The sequence below is a fragment of the Polypterus senegalus genome, chromosome 3 (genome assembly GCF_016835505.1).
Source record: "Polypterus senegalus isolate Bchr_013 chromosome 3, ASM1683550v1, whole genome shotgun sequence".
NCBI classification, from domain to species: domain Eukaryota; kingdom Metazoa; phylum Chordata; class Cladistia; order Polypteriformes; family Polypteridae; genus Polypterus; species Polypterus senegalus.
Genome location: NC_053156.1, coordinates 294,716,179 through 294,733,343, shown reverse-complemented (window position 1 = coordinate 294,733,343; position 17,165 = coordinate 294,716,179). Strand labels below are relative to the sequence as shown.

Below are 17,165 nucleotides of genomic sequence, written 5' to 3'. Positions count from 1 at the left end.
TTTTTTGTCTCACAACCTCATGTGCATGCAGGCCACCATTGAATAAAGGGGGCAACACAAAGGACGGGTGGAGTCTCACACGCTGAATGGAAGCAGGAGCAGCTCGGCGTGAATGGACTGCCCACCATCTGTTCAGCCATGACACAGCAATGGGGCCGACTTTATTCAAGGAGAGGGGGCTCAAAAAAAAAAAAAAAAGGGATAAAGGGGCAGATGGCAAAAAGTGTGGGGGCTTGAAGGTTCAAGTGAACACTTCATAAAGTACCTTGAGGAATGTTCAGTGAGGAAAATACATGAAAAAATGAAAGAGGTGGCGGGTATAAAAGAAAGAGGGGGGCCACATGGTTATTTACAGTGGGCTTAGAACAGGCAGCTCGCCAGCAGCAGAAAGCCAGCAGATGATCCGACGGCATCTCCTTGGCGTGCGTTCAGCCCCTTCACAACGAGAGCTGCATTAAACACACCCTGCGAGAAAGAGATGTAACCACGGCCGGGGCCGGAAATAAAGAACAAGTATTTTTTTTAGAACGTCACGCGAGACCAGACAGTGAGCCATCATTTAAGACAAGTCCACAGACATCTAAAACTAGGAGTTGTTGGATTGCTTTTGGCAGACACGCATCATGTGCTCCCAGCTCTTAAAACAACGACATGCGACAAGCAGAACAGGCAGCTCGCCAGCAGCAGAAAGCCAGCAGATGATCCGACGGCATCTCCTTAGCGTGCGTTCAGCCCAACCCGTTCACAACGCGAGCTGCATTATACACACCCTGCGAGAAAGAGATGTAACCACGGCCGGGGCCGGAAATAAAGGACAAGTATTGTTTTTAGAACGTCACGCAAGACCAGACAGTGAGCCATCATTTAAGACAAGGCCACAGACATCTAAAACTAGCAGTTGTTGGATTGCTTTTGGCAGACACGCATCATGTGCTCCCAGCTCTTAAAACAACAACATGCGACAAGCAGAACAGGCAGCTCGCCAGCAGCAGAAAGCCAGCAGATGATCCGACGGCATCTCCTTAGCGTGCGTTCAGCCGCCCTCCCTTCACAACACGAGCAGCAATATGGCCATCCTATGAGAAAGAGATGTAACCACGGCCGGGGCCAGAAATAAAGGACAAGTATTGTTTTTACAAAAATGTTTAAAATAAAAGTGAAAATAATGCATATGTAACAATTCCCAAGAAAATAACAACCTCTTTAAATTGTATATCTGGTAAACCAAACACGGGGGTGGGCGAGCGAAGCGAGCAGGGCCGGAGCCCCCTAGTAATATAAAAATATAATCCTTGTGTTGCTGTTTACTCCTCAAACATCCATCCCTATATCCGAGTATACGAGAACGTCGAGGGGCGACCACTCCTGTTTTTTTGTTTTTTAAACACCCTTTTGTGCATCTTCGACATCAGCAGTAATTTGAAATCTCAGCAACTTTCTTCAGAAGCCAGTTTCTTAAACAGCACTTGACAGGCACTGGTGAGTCAGACAACATGTCTGTGGTTTAACTGTAATAAGCCGTCTGCTGCGCAAGGAACTCGACTCGTCTTCTAATGTGTCATGTCTGTAAGATGAAAGCACAAGAATCTGTAATTCTATGGAGTGCCTTTCAGAGTGAACAGAATTACAAAACACTTTACAAATACATATAACGACATACTGAATTTCAATAAATCTTTACGGCATTATTACAGGTCTCCATTACTGCTCATTCTGCATTGTGCTCTGTTAGAACAGCAGAGAAGCTTTTGAGGAGAACTGGCCATTCAGCCCAACAAAGCTCGCCAGTCCTGTCCTGTCCACTTAATTCTTCCAAAATAACATCAAGTTGAGTTTTGAAGGTCCCGAAAGTCTTACTGTCCACAACACTACTTGATTGCTTATTCCAAGTGTCTGTGGTTCTCTGTGTGAAGACAAAACTAACCCTAATGTTTGTGTGAAATTTCCCCTTCACAAGTTTCCAACTGTATCCCCGTGTTCTTGTTGAATTCATTTTAAAGTCACCATCTTGATCCACTGGACTGATTCCCTTCATCATTTTAAACACTACAGTCAGGCCTCCTCTTGATCTCCTGTAAAGGCTCAGCTCTTTTCATCTTTCCTCATAACTCATCCCCTGTAGTCCTCTAATCAGCCCAGTCGCTCTTCTCTGGACCTTTTCTGGTGCTGCCATGTCCTTTTTTGCCTGGAGACCAACACTGCACTCAGGACTTCAGATGAGGCCTCACCAGTGTGTTATAAAGACTGAGCAGAACCTCCTGTGACTTGTACTGCACACATCAAGGCGCTATATAACCTGACATACTCCTTAATGGCCTCTGAACACTGTTTGGCAGTTGCTAGTGTCAAGTCCACTATGAGCCCTAAATCCACTCCACGGGTAGAACAAGCAAACTTCACACAGGGAGGTCCCGGGACACAAACCCTGGTCTCCCTACTGTGAGGCTATCACTGTGCCACCATGCCATTCTGCATCATGACGCATTAATACAATGTTATAAAACAAATGAGAACAGGAGGAGAGGACCGAGGGGTACAAATCTGTTCTGGACCACAAAGCGTACAGATGATGTCCTCAGAAAAACAAAAATCCAAAACTTGATGACGATTTGTCTTGGATGGATGAAGGCATCAGAGGTAAGTAGCAAGTTTCATCACCTGCTAGGCCAGGCTTCTAATTACAAAACAGGTTAGAATGAAAACCTGCAGCCACCGCGGACCACCAGGACCGGAGTCGAGTACCCCTGCCATTAGGGCATAAGGGGTTAATCTCAATGTGGTGCGCTGGAGTCCCAGGTACTTGTGACACTTTTTCCTGACTCCAGATGAGGCCTCACCAGTGTGTTATAAAGACTGAGCAGAACCTCCTGTGACTTGTACTACACACATCAAGGCGCTATATAACCTGACATTCTGTTAGCTTTCTTAATGGCTTCTCAACACTGACGGGAAGCTTAGAGTCCACTACGACTCCTCTAATAAGGTGTACTTTTGATTTTCAGACCTCCCATTGTGTATTCAAATCTAATGTTTTTACTTCCTACATGTAATTCTTTACATTTACTGAAATTTCATTTCATCTGTCACCAATCTGCCCAGGCCTGTCTGCTGTCCAAGTCACTCTGTGATGAATGAATGCATTCTCAATTATCTGGCAGGCCACCTATCTTGGTATCATCCATCCATCCATTATCCAACCCGCTATATTCTAACTACAGGGTCACGGGGTCTGCAAACTTAACCAGCTTGTTCTTTACATTCCTTTCCAAATCTTTTATATATATTAAAAAATGCAGTGACCCCTACTGGACACCACTCTTAACATGAGCCATTTCTGATGATGTTCCTCACACCCTCGTCTTCCTGTGCCTGAGCGAGTTCTGCACCCATCGACACACCACACCCTGAACTCCCACTTCTTTTAGTATGATGCCCCACTTCTCACTCATGTGGCACCTCATCAAAAGCTTTCTGAAAGTCAAGATAAATAACATCATAAGCTCCACTTTCATCATATCCTTTTGTTGCTTTCTCATAGAATTCCAGCACGTTAGCCATGCTGACTGTCCCTAATAACTCCTGTCCTTGCCATGTGCTGCTCAATCTTCTCCTTAATAATTCCTTCCATTCATTTCCCTGTGATGCACGTTAAACTTACTGGCCTGTAACTGTTTGGGTTGGCCCAGGCACCCTTTCGGTACAACAGAATAATATTTGTTATTTTCACGCCCTTAGAAATTTCTCCAGTGTGCAGTGCCTTCCTATAAATGTGTGTCCTCTGTAACCTCCTAAATTCTTTGAGGGCTGAATATTTTTTCCAAAAAACTCTGTTTTCTGAAAAGTACACAAAGCAATGGTTTCACACATGAATCAACATAAAACATCTGTTGCTATGTGCAGTGGTTACTGTTGGCACATGTTTGGCATCCCTGGCGACAGTGGCTGTGCGGGGGCACCTCGATGGTCAGCAGGAATGAACGGTGGGCCAGCTGCCTGGCTGTTTTCGCACAGCAGGTGGGTGGCGGTGGCAGTCGCAGTGTGACGCAATATGGTTTGTACCTCTTATCATCATCAGCTACACAAAAGTGTTCAGTACCATGATCAGATGGGGGATTGATCAGATAAGGCTGGTACCTCATTTTTGTTTTCGATGTCCATCTCCAGATCACTTGCATTAAACTCTGAGTCCGACAAGTCAGAGTCCTATTCAACGAAATTATGTAAAACGTCCATGGAGTAACTTGCTTTGCACATTCTCTTTAGGCTCTCGCCAGATGTCGATGCCATTTTAGAGGTTGTTTGCTCTTTGCTACTCATGCACACATAGGGAATCGAGGTTGAATCAGCAAAGCTATGTAACTTTCCTTCTAGGAAAGTGAGTCAAACTAAAACATAAAGGGCGAGTTTTGTTGCAGTTTACAGCTGATTACCGTCCTCAACCCCTGAATTTCGACAAAAGTCGACATCAGCCCTGAAAGAGTTAAGCAGACGAGGATAAATAAAATCCGCTCCCGGTGGTTTGGTTGATCTCAGCCTGTTTAATCCTAGCAGCTCTTCTCTCTCTACAATTTCCAAATCCCTCAGTATCTCCCTAGTAGATCATTTTACCACTGAGAGGTTATCCATTTCCTCACATTTTAAAATTCCGTACAATGTAAGTTTACGGCATTTGCTATTTCATTGTCTGTATTTTTTAAATCCCCTTTACTATTCCTGATGCACTTCACCTCCTCTTTCACTGTTCTTTTACTACTAAAATACTGAAAGGGTCTCTTTAGGTCATTTTTCGCCTTTTCTGCAATATTTCTCTCCATCTGCCTTTCAGCTTCCCTAATATCCTTTTTAATGGTTGCTCTCCTGTTTTTTCGATAACCCCTCATTATTTATAATTAATGTATAATGAGGACAGTCTTGTGGTAACTAAAGGAAGACACAGGTTGTAAAGTAAGGCAGTTCTACTCACTAATCACGGCACTGGAGAGCGGTGACGTCATCTGTGTGGATTACCACAGGCAGGTTAGAATTTCACCGGACTCAGCACGCATGACAATATTGATGTTATCAAGCTCGAAGGATTAACACAAACTTACAGTCACATTGACTTTGTAGATTTTTTTTGTGATAATCCATGGCATTACATATGTGACCATCTCATTATCTCTCTCTCTCTCTCTATATATATATATCCATCCATCCATTTTCTAACCCGCTGAATCCAAATACAGGGTCACGGGGGTCTGCTGGAGCCAATCCCAGCTAACACAGGGCACAAGGCAGGAACCAATCACGTGCAGGGTGCCAACCCATTGCAGGGCACACACAAACACACCTACACACCAAGCACACACGAGGGACAATTTAGAATCGCCAATCCACCTAACCTGCATGTCTTTGGACTGTGGGAGGAAACCCACGCAGACACGGGGAGAACATGCAAACTCCATGCAGGGAGGACCCGGGAAGCGAATCTGGGGTCTCCTAACTGCGAGGCAGCAGCGATACCACTGCGCCGCCGTTCTGCCCCTATATATATATTGGATATTGCTGACCTGTCCTCCAGTTTCCTGAGCAGTGGCCACAGGTAACCATTATTAGAACAATCTAGACGAGAACAGGCCATTCAGCCCAACAAAGCTTGCCAGTCCTATCCACTTGTTTCCTCCAAGAAAACATCAAGTCGAGTTTTGAAAGTCCCTAATGTATAGTGGCAGGAGGCTGGGTCCCATGCCCGACCGGGATGCCCCTTCTGCCTAAGTTCCGGGGGAGCAGCCATGGGGTTCTCAGTACCACACTCGGGACGCTTGGGGGCAGCCTCCCTGGTTGACGATGGTGCTTCATTTTCCCGCAGGTTTCCATGGTAGATGGAGTTCTCCTCAACCCTGTAAGGATCTGGGGTGGCCGCCAGGGGGCGTGGCATGGATCGCTGGGCCCAGCAGGTCTAATCTTTGGCTCCACCCGGGAGTACAATTGGAAACAGCTGAGCAAGCACCGGGAGGGCCATAAAAGGAACCAGCAACCACTACTCAGGGCCAGAATTGATAGGAAGAGGATGAGGTTACCTGGAAGGAGCGGTGGTGCCAGAGGAAGAGTGTGGTCTGTGACTTAAGTGCTTTGGGACTGTTTTGTGGCTGGAGGGTTCACGGGGAAGACGTGCCTTCCAGCTGAAGAAGAAAAATAAACGCTTTGTGTTCCTGTTACACGTGCCTCTGTGTGAGTCTGTGCCGGGTCAGGCGCTATACAGCGTCAATATCACACTATATACTTTATATAAAATCCAATGTCTGTCTGTCCACTTTTCACAAGAGAACTACTTAATGGATTTAGATCTGTTTTTTTTTCGATAATTTGCTTGAACATTCCAGTTGTTTGCAACTTCTCACATCGCGCTATGTATTATATAGTTCACTTGCAGGAACGATTTATTTGCGCTAATCCGAGAGACATGTAGCGGGTCGAGGGGAGAGGGCAGAGCCCTTCACACTCACTCACTCACTCACGCACCAGTCTCGGGCGCATCTTACATCTGCTTAGCTAGCGAACAGATTTAGATCAGGTTTTATTTCTAGAATTTGCTTGAACATTCAGGTTGATTTTGCGACTTCTCTCATCACACTAAGAATCATAGTTCGCTTGCAGGAGTAAAATATTTGTGCTAATCCCGAGACAGAGGCTGTCGCAATAAGAATCATAGTTCACTTGCGGTACCGATTCATTTGCGCAAATCCATGAGAGAAACAGTGAGCGAGGCCCTCCTCAGTCACGCGCCAGCCTCGGGGGCGTATCTTACATTCGCTTAGCCCACGAACGAGAGAACTACTTAACGGATTTAGATCTGGTTTGTTTTCTATAATTTGCTTGAACATTCCGGTTGATTTTGTGACTTTTCTCATTACGCTAAGAATCATAGTTCACTTGCGGTACTGATTTATTAGCGCAAATCCGAGAGAGATATGTAGCAGGCCGAGAAGGGGTTGAGGGCATCAGGGCATAACTTACCTCCACTTAGCTAGCGAACGAGAGAGCTACTTAACAGATTTAGATCAGGTTTTTTTCTCGAATTTGCTTGAACATTCCAGTTGATTTTGCGACTTCTGTCGTTGCGCTTCGCTTGCAGGAGCGATATACAGTAGTCACGCTCATCCAAGACAGAGGTTGCGGGCCAAGGGGAGGGGGGCAGAGCCCTCCTCACTCACGTGCCAGCCTCAGGGGCATATCTTACATCCGCTCAGCTAGCGAACGAGAGAACTACTTAATGAATTTAGATCTGTTTTTTTTTTTTTCTCTAGAATTTGCTTGAACATTCCGGTTGATTTTGTGACTTCTCTCATCGCAATAAGAATCATAGTTTGCTTGCAGGAGCGAAATATTTGTGCTAATCTGAGACAGAGACTGCGGGCTGAGGGGAGGGGGCGGAGCCTCAGGGCATATCTTACATCCGCTCAGCTAGCGAACGACAGAGCTACTTCACGGATTTAGATCTGTTTTTTTTTTTTTCTAGAATTTGCTTGAACATTCCAGTTGATTTTGCAACTTCTCTCATCATGCTATGTATCATAATTCACTTGCGGTACTGATTTATTGCCATGACAGAACTCTTAGGATTTGATATATACAGTGAACCCTCGTCTATCATGGTTAATCCGTTCCAGACTCTAACGTGATAAATGAATTTTCGCGAAGTAGGATTCTTTATTTATAAATCGAATATTTTCGCAGTTAGAGTGTAGAAAACCTGTTTACGACCTTCTAAATACGTTTTTTAACATTATTAGAGCCCTCTAGACATGAAATAACACCCTTTAGTCACCATTACACTCGTATTACCCAATATATTAGACAAAATAAGAGAAAATAAGACATATTAGACATTACAAATATCATATTACTAGGCGCACTCGCCTTTTAAGGCGACCGACTTTTATCCTCAATTTTTGTGCACTCCATGTGTACATCAGGCATGTAAGTGTAAGGAATGAGAACATCAAAGTGCCCATTCATAACATCTCCTGAAAACCTACGTTTGTTTTTATCCCCTCAAGTGCCTGTCCAAAGTCGTACAATGTCAGCCCGAATCTGTACCGCTAAAGACGGAGTTTCAGACACTAAATAAGCTATAGATGAGAATAAGCAAGCACCATCTCCCCTGATATTTACTACGCGGTGAGGCATTTGTACTCCATCAACATTAATTATTTCCAGAGACATAATTTTGCCTATTTTTCCAGCGCATCGCGCACAAAAGCAAGGGAACGATGAGAGCACCAGAACTCTGCTCACATCGCGCTCACCTCAAGCCGCAAGTAGTAAGTCTGTAATAAGTGGAATACCGCTACGCTTTGCACTCACGGGACGGAAGGACAATCCCGAATGCTTTTATATAGTAGATTATTGTACTGTACATTTAATTACACACAACCACTAACCTATGAAGGCACGACCTCAGTAGGAGAGTCTTCAGAGGTGGTGCAGTATCTTCAGCAGGTGCGTTGATGTCTTCTTCCGCTGAGGGAGTACTAGGAGTAGGCAGTGGGTGTCTGGGTGCGCGGCTGAAGAACATCTTGATAGGCAGTTGCTGGCGCTGTCTTTTCATATGCGTGAGGAGGCTTTTGTAGGGTATTGCCATCTTTGATCATATCCAAGAGTTTCACCTTCTCCTGGATAGTAAGCATCTTCCTCCGGTGCTTAGTTTTATTGTCAGAAGGCTTAGAAAAAGCAGCACGTTGAGGAGCCATCATAGGGCTTAGATAAAAGTTCTCAGAAAGCGCATGCGTAGTGACGTAAGCGTGAATGAGAAAATAATCGAGATAGAGTGAAGCCGCGAAAGTCGAAGCGCGATATAGCGAGGGATCACTGTGTTCTCAATTTTTTTTACAGCTTGGTTTCATACTTTTCCCTCAATCTTCTGTCCCAAGTTGAGCTTTGGGCTGGTGTACAATCTCATTTTGATAACACGTTGCCACCTTTACTTAAAGATGTTAAAGTATTTAAAGTCTTCCTGAAATACTGTTTTGTTTTCTTATCTGTGACCACCATTTTGTTTCTGTAACTACAGTTGAAGTGAGAAGTTTACGTACATTTAGAGGGAATTCTTTAAAACTCGCTTTATAACCCCTTCACAGATTTTATGTCTACAAACTATAAATTCAGCGTATCGTTTAAGATGTCTGCTTTGTGCAGGACAAAAGTCATTTTTTCCCAACAATGTTCACAGACCTCCGAGTATTACACTTTTATAGGCCAGGGGTTTACAAGTTTCCATATACTTTGTTAACTGTGCCATTAAACAGCTTGGAAAATTCCAGAAAATGACTTTAGGCAATTAGACAATTAGCTTCTAATAGCCAATTAGCCTAATTGGAGTCAATATGTGGATGGATGTAAGGGCCGACCATCAAACTCACTGTTTATTTAGTTGACATAATTGGAAAATCAAAAGAAATCAGCCAAGACTTTGGGGGGAAAAAAAAAATTGTGGTCCTCCATAAATCAGGTTCATCCTTAGGGACAATTTCCAAACTTACAAACAATATAACACACAAGTATAAACACCATGGGACCACACGGCCACCATTCTGTTCAGGAAGGAGATGCATTCTGCAGGAGAGCTATATTCGCGCCAAACCAAGACAGAGGCTGCAGGCCGAGGGGAGAGGGAAGCGTGACATCAGGAGTAGGGAGCCGAGTGGGACCCTCCTCACTGTCCTGTTTCACTTTGGAGCCGCGGTGGGGACGGCTAGTCCAATGTAAAAAGCAAAAAACTCCAAGTGAGGAGTCTCATTTTTAAAGCCATTATAAATAAGCATGCAAGTGATATTACAAGATTAGGTCGAGCACAGGAGGAGTTTGATGAGGCCGTGGAGAAAAAACAAACCGTGTGACACCTCAGGAGAGGAAGGTGTGACAATGACAATGACTGTGTCAAACAGGGATGGAGAGGTGCTGACCTCTTCTGGAGAAACGGTGAAGCGGTGAAAAGGACACTTTGTGAGCTCCTTCACCGTACAGACATGCCCTTCTACCAGGAGGGGTATCACTGTTGCCAAAGTCACTATGGTGGTCTGGAGGACTTGACGGTGGTAAGGCTGCTGGGGTGGATGAAATCTGAGAGATGAGATGATGAAAGTGCTGAACATCGTTGGGACAGCATGGTGAACGTGTCTAGTCAGTGCTGCTTAGAAGGTGAGTAAAGCACACTTGGAATGGCAGACTGGTGTGATGGCCCCCATATTTAACAAAGGGGACCAAAGGGTGGGTTCCATCTACAGGGTGTTCACACTCCTCAGGTACAACATATATGTAAGGGTGCTGGATGGAAGAATCTATCCAATAGTTGAGTTAAAGGTACAGGAGAGACAAAGTGGCTTTGGGACAGGGAAGTCGGGGGTGACTTGCTTGGCTTACTGTCACCTTGACCATCACCAGGAAAAGCGTATAAGAAGATGAGATCAGAGGAGGAAATTCTGAAATCTACTTGATCCAATGCTTTATTGCAGTGACTGAAGACTATCTTGGGAACAATCATGGATGGAGTGGTAGGACATCACAGGGTCCACCCATGCGAATGACCACACTCAGAATCACACAGGATATATTTCTGATCATCACCAGATGACCTCACATACACATCTTAGTGGATGTGGAAGGAGTATCTTGAGGAAAGCCCACACAAATACAAAGGAGAACATGCAGCTTCCATATGTGCAACAACAAGGCATAAGATCTGAACCCAGCATGTAACACTGAGACACTGGCCATCACAGACTCACACAGGGCCCATTTCTAACCAGTAGTTAATGTAAAACACACACACACACACACACACACACATACATTTTTACAGCCATTATATTAAATATTATTAGAAAACATTCTGAAATCTGCTTCATCCAACTCAGCGTTGCAGGACTTGGAGTTTTGCTTGGGAGCATTGGGTCCAGCAACATAGATGAGGTGCAAGGCCATCACAGACTCACACAGGGCCCATTTCTACTGACTGGTTAATGTAACACACACACACACACGTCTTTGGGAATGTGAAAGTAAGAGCACCCTGAGGAAAGCACTCACGAGGAGAACACGCACACTCCACATGGATATCAACAAGGTGTAAGATCTGAACCTCCATGTAACACTCAGAACTGCACCACTCTGCTACTCCATGTATATAATCTTAATAAAGCAAAAAACAATAAATAACATATTGAAGTGCTAAACAAAGAGTATTTTGTCATTCAAAGTATCCTTTGTTCCGTTTTCAGATGGTAATGTTTTGTCAAACCACCCCTTTCAGATTATTAGAGGAGGAAAACGAAGTTTATCCTATATAAGGCATTCTCTAAGCATGCACTGTCATTCCCGGACGATGGCTTCTTCTACACACAAATTACAAATCCTAACTTAAATCTGCTGCCTCGCTAATTCATCCCCTGGGATTCGTCACCACCTCCCCATACTCTACTTGTCGTCTTTTTTGGTGTTGCACTCGAGTCCCGATTGCTCTAATTGTTGTGGGTTTTCATGCATTTCCTGTTTCCAGTTGGTCTGGAAACGCTTTGCCTCCCCTTAGAGTGGCACAGAGGACCCCCAGTCTATTCTGATCCTGGTCTCTCTCTCTCTCTTCTGAGCACAGCAGGCTCTTTCTTTGTGCCCTTTTCTCTTGTGTGTTATTTTGCTCACTCGCAGTTCATTTTCGCTGTGCCCATGGCCCAATTTTTCAGGTGCCACCCTGTAGTTTCAGCTCCTGCTGATCCCATTTGCCTCAGTAGACTCCCTGCCATTAATTCACCAGCTCTCTCCTACCAGCACAGCACATTCCATGCACCAGAGTCACAAAATCCATTTTCTATCTTTTCAGTTTTTGTAAACCCAAACTTTGAGGCTGCGCTCCCGTCTGTCCCCACTGGCATTGCTGCCCGCAGTACACGAGCCACACGAGAGTCCTTCACCGTTGATCTCACAGCCACTTCTGATTGAGCCTTCTGATGATGAGCAGTCCTAATATAGCATGGGCTCAGTGGCACAGGGCTGACCACCAGTCACAGCATACATGGTGGATGAGAGTGTTAAGTCTGTGTGTGTGTGGTGTGTAACTGTTAACTAACTGGATGGACAATAAGGCTTATAGTGCCTTTCACATCTATGTATCTATCTATTATATAGTGCCTTTCACATCCATCCATCTATCTATTATAGAGTACTTTTCACATCGATCTATCTGTCTTTCTATCTATTATATAGTGCCTTTTACTTCTATCTATCTATTATATATTGCCTTTCATTTCTATCTGTCTATCTATTATATAGTGTCTTTCACATCTATCTCTCTGTCTTTCTATCTATTATATAGTGCCTTTCATATCTATCCATCTATCTCATACAACTAACTATAGGAGTTTGTTACAGATGACAATAGAAATCTACCTTTAATAAAGTGCATTTTATCTGTCATATAGTGCCTTGCACATTTATCTACAATATATATAATGCAATATTACATTTTATATACTTTATTGTATTGCTAATGCATGTATTTGCAGTATATAAGCTTGTTAGTTACAGATAACCAAAGAAAGCTATGGTTTTATAATGTTTTTCATATCTGTCTTTTATATAGTACCTATCATATCATTTGTCTATCAATCTTTTATAGTGCTTGTCAAAATGTACATCTGCCAAGTGTACAGCTAATGCTTATAAACTATATGAGCTTGTTAGAGAGAAATAATGGATTACAAAAGTCTAGTATATACTGCCTTTCATCTCTCTCTCTCTCTGCCATATAGGACCTTTAACAATTATTTACAGTGTATATTATATGATAGTACCTTACATATAGTTTATTGCATTGTTAATGTTTTATCAAAAATCTATCGCACATTGTCTTTCACATCTATATATCAATTATATACTGTCTTTCACATCTACTGTATACACTCTTTTGTAGCTGTCTTTCTATCTATCTATCTATCTATTATATAGCATCTGTTGTACCTATTATAGAGTGCCTTTAACATTCATTTACAGTGTATATAATATACCAGAACATTGCATATGGTTTATTGCATTGGTAATGTTTATATCAAAAATCTCTCTCTTTAATAGTCTTTCAAATGCATCTATCTATTTATCTATCATAGAGTGCTTTTCACATGTATTTACAGTGTATATAATATAATAGTACATTGCATTGCTATGCTTATATCAAAAATCAATCTCTTCTATAGTATCTTTCACATGCACCTCTCCGTCTATTGCAGAGGCTTTTTAACATTTATTTACATTGTATATGATATAATAGCACAGTACAACTCATACAGTTTATGTCAAGTCATTTCTAATCCACTTAATCCAGACCAGGGTCACGGGGGGTGCTGCTGCCTATCCCGGGTAGCACAGAGTGCAAGGCAGGAACACACCCTGGACAGGGCGCCAGTCCATCACAGTCATATAGTTTATTGCATTGCTAATGTTTATATCTGTATATGAGTTTGTTAGAGACGGTTGTGTCTTTCATACTATTTATCTGTCTTTTAATGTGTATCCTAATTTTCACATATACTGTATATTCTTATGTAGCGCCCATTAACAAGTTCTATTATCTATTGTAGCCCTGATGCTTATACTGTACGTTGTTAGAGACAAAAGACAACTACAAAAATCTATTATAAAGTGACGTTCACATCTATCTATCTATCGCATTACTATGGATACAAAACATCTAACTACATAAGCTTGTTATGCACCGCCACAGAAATCTGTCTTTTATAAAGTGTATGTTTTATCTAACTACCCATCTATATAATACACTTGTAGATGTTGTATATTTTATTGTACAAGATCAATATGTTGTATTGTATCGCGATGCTAATTTCTGTAAGAGTCTCTTGGACTTTTGTAGTTGTCCTTTGTGTGTGTGTCTCTCTCTCTATCTCATTCCTAAGAATCTCACACACAGCAAACTGCATAAGATTGTCAGTGACGACCGTTGAAATCGGTCTTTTGTAAACTGTAGATTTTTTAATCTAATCAGAACGTCCACACACAAAAGTGTGATTCAAGAATAAAGGAAACTGAACTGAACATCTCAGCGCCGCTCGTGCCCTAGTTTCCCCAGGACTGCTCGTTTTCTTTCTTTCTTTCTTTCTCTTTTCCGATCTCCCGGTTTTTTTTTTGTTTTTTTTTTACACTCTTCTAGGTGTCTCCTGATGCAGTTCTGCAGATGTCTGACGACCACCTTGCTCCAGACTGCCCAGTATTTTGTTTCCACCTGTTTCCCAGTCGTTCCCTGCTCACATGAATGCTCCGGCTGTATTCTTTTAACATTGTCCCTCGAGACAGACCCCTCCGAGACCCCCGCTCCTATCGGTTCCGCCCGTCACACCTCTAGTGTCTGTACCGCCACCTTTCCCCCACTAAGCTCCTTACCTGTTTACTCCGCGTCCAGTCTAAGTCGGGTCATGGCTGCCGGCTTTCTCCGTTTTGACTTGTCCTCAGTTTCCTCAGCTCACCTGTGAATCCCAGCAGCGCCGCCGCCGTTATCTCCGCATTTGTGCGCGCAGCCCCGCGTCGTCCTTCTGAGGAGGCGCCTCCCTTTACTCTGCGCCGCTTTTCGGAGGAGCGCCGGGGTCCTTGTGCGTCAGGTCTGCGTTGCCTGGAGACGGCATGGCTATTCTAAGGCACGGAGTGGCATTCAGGGGTCTGATGGCCTTTGCTTGCCCTGCGTCATGTCGAGACGGGGACTGCATAGTAAAATAAAGCCTCGGTTTCATTCATCATTTTTCTAGCACCGTTCTCAATGAAGATCTGCCTGGGGCCCGCGTCTGTCGCAGCGATTCCTGGGCTTCAAGCTTGAACGATTTACAAACAAAGAGAATTTAAAAAATTAAACTGCACCCCTGTGGGAAACGCAACGAAAAAGTTCAAATCTAATTAGACAGGGATGTCAGTGAAAGACATCCGAAATCCCGCGGACTTAATGAGAATTCAGGATGGCACGGTGGTGCACCTCTCCTGACCTGGTGTGAGTGGATTAGGAACTCGACTTGCTCAGAACCCCATAGAGGGGGCCCTCCTACTTTGACTCACTCAACTTTAGGACCACCGGCAAAATCAGAGGAGCGGCTAAGTCCCTGATAACTGCTTAAACTAACGTGCTGGTGGCATCCTATTCAGGTTTGGTTCCTGCCGCAATTAGTTGTGCCCCCTTCCCCAAAGATGAACAGATGGGCGAATAGTGCAGTATGAACTGTCAGAATCCTAAACTTCTTGTGGCTGTCTGCTCACTGGGCTTTGCTTAATGCAGATGTAGGATCTCGGGGACTAAACCTGAAAATCGGCATAAAGATGAGGTGTGTGGTGGGGCAATGGTTTCAAAACACACGAGATGTCTTAAAGAACATGGCGGCAATTATAAATAAACAAAAATGATGGCAAAATGAATAACAAAAAAAAAGCTTTAATTTGAAAGACTAATTGCAGATTCAGGTTCTATGAGTAAAGGAACCCCCCAAAACAAGTGTTAGACCTTGGAAAACATTAGAAAATAACGTTCAACAATTTCATAATGGATCCATTTAAAACAACTACTAGTGCCTTATTTATCATTCATGCGACTGCACATATGGCGGGTTTGCATCCATCCACCCATTATCCAACCCGCTATATCCTAACGACAGGGTCACGGGGGTCTTTGTGCCAACATAGGGCACAAAGCAGGAAACAAACCCCAGGCAGGGTGCCAGCCTACCACAGGGCACACACACACCCAGCACACACCAGGGACAATTTAGAATCGCCAATGCACCTAACCTGCATGTCAGAGGAAACCCGCGCAGACACGGGGAGAACATGCAAATTCCACGCAGGGAGGACCCAGGAAGCGAACCCTCATCTCTTTACTGTGAGGTAACAGGCCTTTCATATCTATCTTTCATATTTCTCTATCTATCTATAATATAGTGCCTGTCACATCTATATATCTACAGTATCTCACAAAATTGAGTAAACCCCTCACATTTTTGTAAATATTTTATTATATCTTTTCTTGGAACAACACTGAAGATATGACACTTTGACACGATGTAAAGCCGTCCGTGTACAGCTTGAGTGTAAATTTGCTGTCCCCTCAACATAACTCAACACACAGCCATTAATGTCTAAACCACCAGCAACAGCAGTGAGTACACCCCCAAGTGAAAAATGTCCAAATTGTGCCCAAAGTGTCAATATTTTGTGTGGCCACCATTATTTTCCAGCTCTGCCTTACCTCTCTTGGGCATGGAGTTCACTAGAGCGTCACAGGTTGCCACTGGAATCCTCTTCCACTCCTCCATGACGACATCACAGAGCTGGTGGATGTTAGAGACTTTGCGCTCCTCCACCTTCCGTTTGAGGATGACCCACAGATGATCAATAAGGTTTAGGTCTGGAGACACGCTTGGCCAGTCCAGCACCTTTACCTCAGTTTCTTTAGCTTTCTTTTGGGGTCGTTATCATGTTGGCATACTGCCCTGTGGCCCAGGGAGGGGCTCATGCTTTGCTTCAGTATGTCACAGTACATGTTGGCATTCATGGTTCCCTCAGTGAACTGTAGCTCCCCATTGCACTCATGAAGCCCCAAACCATGACACTCCCACCACCATGCCTGACTGTAGGCAAGACACACTCGTCTTTGTACTCCTCACCTGGTTGCCGCCACACACGCTTGGCACCATCTGAACCAAATAAGTTTATCTTGGTCTCATCAGACCACAGGACGTGATACCAGTAATCCATGTCCTTAGTCTGCTTGTCTTCAGGAAACTGTTTGTGGGCCTTCTTGTGCATCATCTTTAGAAGAAGCTTCCTTCTGGGACGACAGCCATGCAGACCAATCTGATGCCGTGTGTGGCAGGCACTTGGTCTGAGCACTGACAGGCTGATGTCTGCAGCAATGCTGGCAGCACTCATACATATAATTTTAAAAGACAACCTCTGGATATGACGCTGAGCTCGTGCACTCAACTTCTTTGGTCGACCGTGGCGAGGCCTGTTCTGAGTGTTAAGCCTGTCACTGTTTGGTCTTGGCCACCGTGCTGCAGCTCAGTTTCAGGGTGTTGGCAATCTTCTTATAGCCTCGGCCATCTTCATGTAGAGCAACAATTCTTTGTTTCAGATCCTCAGAGAGT

General features: G+C 43.9%; 1 protein-coding gene across 1 annotated transcript in view; it reads right to left on the bottom strand.

Annotated features, from left to right (window-relative positions):
• The window catches only part of LOC120526318 (protein FAM167A-like), a 46,268-nt gene extending 31,299 nt beyond the window's left edge, over window positions 1-14,969 (bottom strand). The window contains exon 1 of the mRNA XM_039749456.1: window positions 14,425-14,969. The gene's annotated coding sequence lies outside the window, so the exon portion shown is untranslated. The remainder of the gene's footprint in view (window positions 1-14,424) is intronic.
• Window positions 14,970-17,165: the final 2,196 nt, after the last annotated feature.